The 5,326-nt window shown below is 31.2% G+C and overlaps 1 long non-coding RNA gene across 1 annotated transcript; it reads right to left on the reverse strand.

The window, feature by feature from the left end:
• Positions 1-1,731: 1,731 nt before the first annotated feature.
• LOC133829315 (uncharacterized) lies at positions 1,732-4,728 on the reverse strand. The gene is made up of 3 exons (XR_009891683.1): positions 3,162-4,728; positions 2,875-2,959; positions 1,732-2,237 (listed from the first exon to the last, which is right to left on the reverse strand). It is a non-coding gene; the product is annotated as an uncharacterized LOC133829315 (long non-coding RNA).
• Between the last annotated feature and the right edge of the window lie 598 nt (positions 4,729-5,326).

Consider the following 5,326-nt stretch of genomic DNA (forward strand, 5'->3'; position numbering starts at 1 on the left):
GTTATTATTCATATATACGAAATCTATAACTTCTGTATGAGAAGTGAAAAGATGATTTCCTTAATTGCTTTGTTCAAAAGGTTAAATGATTGAGATCTCATTTTTGTGATTAAGTTCACAGAAATATCATTTATAAGGAACTTAGTGGGAGTTAAGGATAAAATACTAATAAGGGGTAAAACGGTAATTTTCACCCAGCTTGTTAGTAAGTCATCAATAGAGGATTGACTAACTGTAATGGTTATAACAATGGATAACGTATTTATGGTTTGGAAAATACGTTCTATGAATTCAAGAGTTCAATTCCAAGTCTATAGTGGAGTCATGAGGAATTAATAAGGTAGTGAAATTATTCGTAAATAAATTCACGGTAACTTATTGGAGCTTGATTTCATGGATCCATGGTCCCCGCATCACCTTTGAGTAAATCATCTAGAATGTCTCAATTAATTGATTTAATTATCAATTAGGATTTTTTAAAGTTGACTAGGTCAATTTTTGGAAAATTTATAGAGATATGAGATTTAGATAATAAAAGAGAATCTTTGGGTAAATTTGTTAATATTGATAAATTTGTGTCAATATGAATAAATAAAATTAAATCAAGTTTCAAATTATAATTAGTTAATTTGAATAAGGATTTAATTAATTAATTAAAATAAATAAATAAAAGGTTTTGAATTTAGGCCCAATTAGGATTTAAATTCAAAATAAAGGTATTGGGCCCAAGTCCATTTGTGGGAGCCTAAGGCTTTTATCTTTTTGTTTATTATTTTAATTAATTCAAAATTTAAATTTAAATAAAGCCCATTAAGTTGTCTATATAAGGAATATGATATCTAGGGTTTTCATAAGTCAGTCTTAGTTGATTCATTGGGTAAGTGAAAACCTAGACACTCTAATCCTTTCTTAGCCACTATCTCTTCTTCTTTTCTAGATCTCTATCTCATGTGTTGAGAACCAGCCCACACTAGTTCTAGGTTGATCAAAGGCTTGGTGAGGAAGACTGTGTTGCTGATCTAGTTCAATCTCTTGATAATACTCTGCTACAGAAAGGAATCAAGGGTTAGAGAGATTGAATGAAGGAGTTGTTCCAGTTCCGCTGCGTATTCGTAAGTTTCTACATCATTGTGTTTATGTTAATTTACGAATCTAATGTTTATATGTATGTCATGTTATTCTATGTTTCTATTATGTGTTTGGAAAAATAATAGGAAGCATGCATCTAGATTTAAATTCCAAGATCCTACAGGCGTAGGGGTAGCTACGCTGACAGTTAAACACTGTCGTCGTTGCTGGCAACGCCGACAGTTAATAGATGTCACCGTTGCTGGCTATGCCGACAGTTAATAGGTATCGCCGTTGCTGGCAACGCCGACAGTTAATAGGTGTCGTCGTTGTTGGAAACGCCGACAGTTATTAGGTGTCGCTGTTGCTAGAAACGCCGATAGTTATTAGGTGTCGCTGTAACATTAAATTTATATATATATATATATAAATAATAATTTTTCGATATATATTTTTTAAAACTTTTAATTATATTTTTAACAATTGAAGTTTGATATATATTTAAATAAAAAAATTACTTACATAATCACTTATTATTACCATGACTTATTAAAAAAATTATATTTATCATAATAAAAATTCATATAATACAACATTTATTCATACCATTGAAATGTAAATAATACATCAAATCCCCGTAAGACTAAATAATTTTTAATAAAAATTCATATATATATAATATTGTGCCCTCACTTCCCAGTCAAGTTCCCTCAGCATATTGAACCTTTCATTTAAAGATATGAACTCGGCTTGAGGAGCAACAACTCAACAGATTTTCGCTTTATGAAGTATAAGCACACTCGCACCCATATCTGGGCCATGGAGTTTTCCTGTCAGCCGCACTTGGAGTGGCATGAACAGAGACTTACCCTACATGAGAATCACGATATTTGTTAGTTTTTCATGGAAGTTAATCACATTTTTAAGAAGCTTAAACTAAAGAATGAAAGACATTGGAAGGGATATAAACATGTGTGTGTGTGTGTGCCTAAGTAAGACAGTGAGAAAGAGAGGATTGACCTTGCACTTCAGTGATTTGCCGAAGCTCTTTACCCACTTTTTCTAGCCAACATGACCACCTTTAAGAGCACTGAGGAGTTAACCACTGTCATAAGCAGCAATAAGGTTGGCTGAAAAATCAGAGAGATTGTCACCCAAGACAGGTCTGGCTTCAGGACTGCAGACGAAACCACCAGATTTGTAAATTATCAAATGGAAGATTTATTAACAAATTAACACCACTAACCAGCTAAAGTTCTATCAAAATAACTTACTAGCTAGTATTAAGGAACTGTAAGCAATATTGTTCCTACAGGAAGACAATAATAATGCCCAAGATCAACAGAAGCACTGTGTCTTATGCAATCCCAACATTACAGCACTTACAGTATTGTTGTTCCTTGATTGCAGCATATCCCTAATTAAAATGTCATTTTTTTCTTAATGTGTTGAATATGATAATAACTTGATAATCCAAATTTCTTTTAGACTTAATATACCCAACAGTTAACCTTAGATACAAGGAAAGTATCTCAAATTGTATATTGGCAGAATCAATATTTGAATACAAGAACCCAAAATTTCTTGTTCATTCTCAATGAATAAGTAAGCATTCACCTATATAGGACTTATAGGACATATAGGACCTTCAATAGCAGAAAGGCAAATGAGATCTTCTGATGTAGAATACCAAATTCTTGTAGTGATTTATGTCATAGAATGACTCATTGGAATAAATTTCAATAAATGAAAAACAAAAATTGTTCAAGGAAATAACAAAATTTATTGAAAAATAACAAAATTTACCATAAGTTTGCAGCAGCACAATAACAACAGAAAGAAGTGGAAGTGAAAAGGCTTGAAGTAGTGGCCATGGAAGCAATTTACCCAGCTGCAAAAACAAGAATTTCATAACCAATTATAACAGAATCAGTTAAAAAAATGCAATCAGGTAAGATATTCAACTCTGAGTATACACTCTGGATGTGCCTCTGAGTATACACTCAGTATGCTCTCATTGTAAGTGTGAGAAAGTGAGCAAATGAAACAAAAATGAGAATGAAACACACTCAGGATGTGCCTCAGACCATTACCTTTTAATAGATTGATACAGTATGCCCTTTTCGATATCTTTGTCTGTCATATAAGAGGCATGGCTGCATAGAGAACACCATCTCAGTAATTTGATGGAGAAACAAAACATAAATTCACATGTGGTTGTATGGAAAAGAATAAAGCAATCTAGACTTTAAGAATTAAAATAAAATAGTAGGCAAACATTAGCTTAATTTTGTACACCTGCCTAGTGTAACGTGTTTTATCGCTTGGTATAAATCAACCATATCCCAAACCAGCATAGATACCTACCAGAGATAAAGAACTTACTAAAAATTGTAAGGGGTATTTGTGTATATATTAAAAAAATTCTTAATCCCTGTTCTTTTGGAGCTCGAGTACATAAAATTTTTATTAATAAAATGTAAATTCCATGAATCTTCATGACGACTATTTTATATTCAGGGCATTGCAAATGTTTTCTTTTATTTTTTTAAGAAAAAAAGGGGAAACAACTATACGTCCAAGGACATAACAAAACAAGTATTATAAGATAATAAGATAAATTCACGAGATACCATTCTATCTACTGAGATCCTAGTAAGCTTAGGAAAGTTAACAGAAAACTAGCAATGATGCATATTTTTGTTCCCTTTGACTGTAACAAAGTAATACTTATAATGATGATAACAAATTAAGCTCACCATTCAAATCTTTTCTAATAACATATTTCACCAACTTCATCTTTCTGTTAGATTCACATAATCATAAACTAACCTCAGCAAGAGGAAAGGCATACTAATACACATTTTCTCAAAACAAATTGGATTATCAATTAATAATGAACAAATCAAGCCAATAAGGTTCTTACTGCATTCTTATATGAAACATAAAGCTACAAATGTGCAAGTTCGGAGTCATATTGCAAGGCCATTGAAATCTTTAAACAAAAATTTGCTCAGCAAGCTAGCTTTGTGCGTTTTTATTTTTGATTTCTACCAGCAAAAGTTCAAGTTCTCCTTTCCCGTGTAGCTTCAGAGTTTCTGCATAGGAAATAAGCAGCCACAAAAAAGATAAGTCTTTTTTTTCCCTAAGCAAAGCGCATATTGCAAAAATGTAGAGAGATCTCATTCATGGGCATGCTTGGATATTTTTTTTATGAATTATATATATTTCTTTCTTTTTCTTCTATTTTTTTTAAAAGGCAAAACATAAAAGAAAAAAATTGTTATCATACAAGGCCAAAGGTTCACAGTCATGCCATGAGCAACACAGTAATTAAAAACCACAAACCAAAATATCATCACACTAAAACCACAACTAGAAAAACACAAAACCAAATCAAATAATAGAAACACTTAAAATGAGAAGATGTGTACCATTGCAACAATTATGGCTAGATCATCCCAACGGTTATTACAAAAGAAGAACAATCACAAAACAAGTAAACTTCATAAATAAATTGCAGAAAACTGAAAAGCTGCCTTTGGAGATTACAATGGCAGCAGAGACTTAAGTTTACAACTGTGTGAATAGAGATCTTGATCACAGAAAATGAGAGAATTTACAACTGCTTATTGCAGATGTTGAGACGTTTTAAGAGACTGAAAAATAATAAATGAGTCATTATACACACAAAACAAAACATATTAAAAAAGCAATATATATAATATTATTTGATTCTCTTTTAAAATTCCATATCTATATTCAAATTCCCTTGCTTGCATATTTAGTTAATGGACTTGAATTATGGTTTGTGCTTTTATTTGGTCAAATTTGACAATCATGTGAAATTTTTAAATGCAAGTTTAGAAGCTCTCTTGTAGAGTCCCAAGATGTTTACTTAGTTAGCTAGCTAGTAGTAGTTGTAGTATTTTATATTTCGTGGATTTTGTTTTAAACTGGGACTTAGTTGGAAACTCCTAGAAATAGTTATGGATTTTATAAGTTTAACCTATAGTTTAAGAGTATTAATTATAACATAATGTTTGATTAATATTGCTGGTTAAATATATGATATTTATTATAACCTAAGGTTTAGATGAAGCCAATAGGAATATGACACTTGTCATAAGCATGATTATTAAGGAATTATTATTTTAATGATAAAATAAGGAAATATAAGACTTAGTCTTTACCAGAAACTGTTAGGGTTGTAGTTTGACTTAGTCAAAGTAGTTATCCAACCTTAATTATGCTGAAA

Source organism: Humulus lupulus, chromosome 4 (genome assembly GCF_963169125.1).
Source record: "Humulus lupulus chromosome 4, drHumLupu1.1, whole genome shotgun sequence".
NCBI lineage: Eukaryota > Viridiplantae > Streptophyta > Magnoliopsida > Rosales > Cannabaceae > Humulus > Humulus lupulus.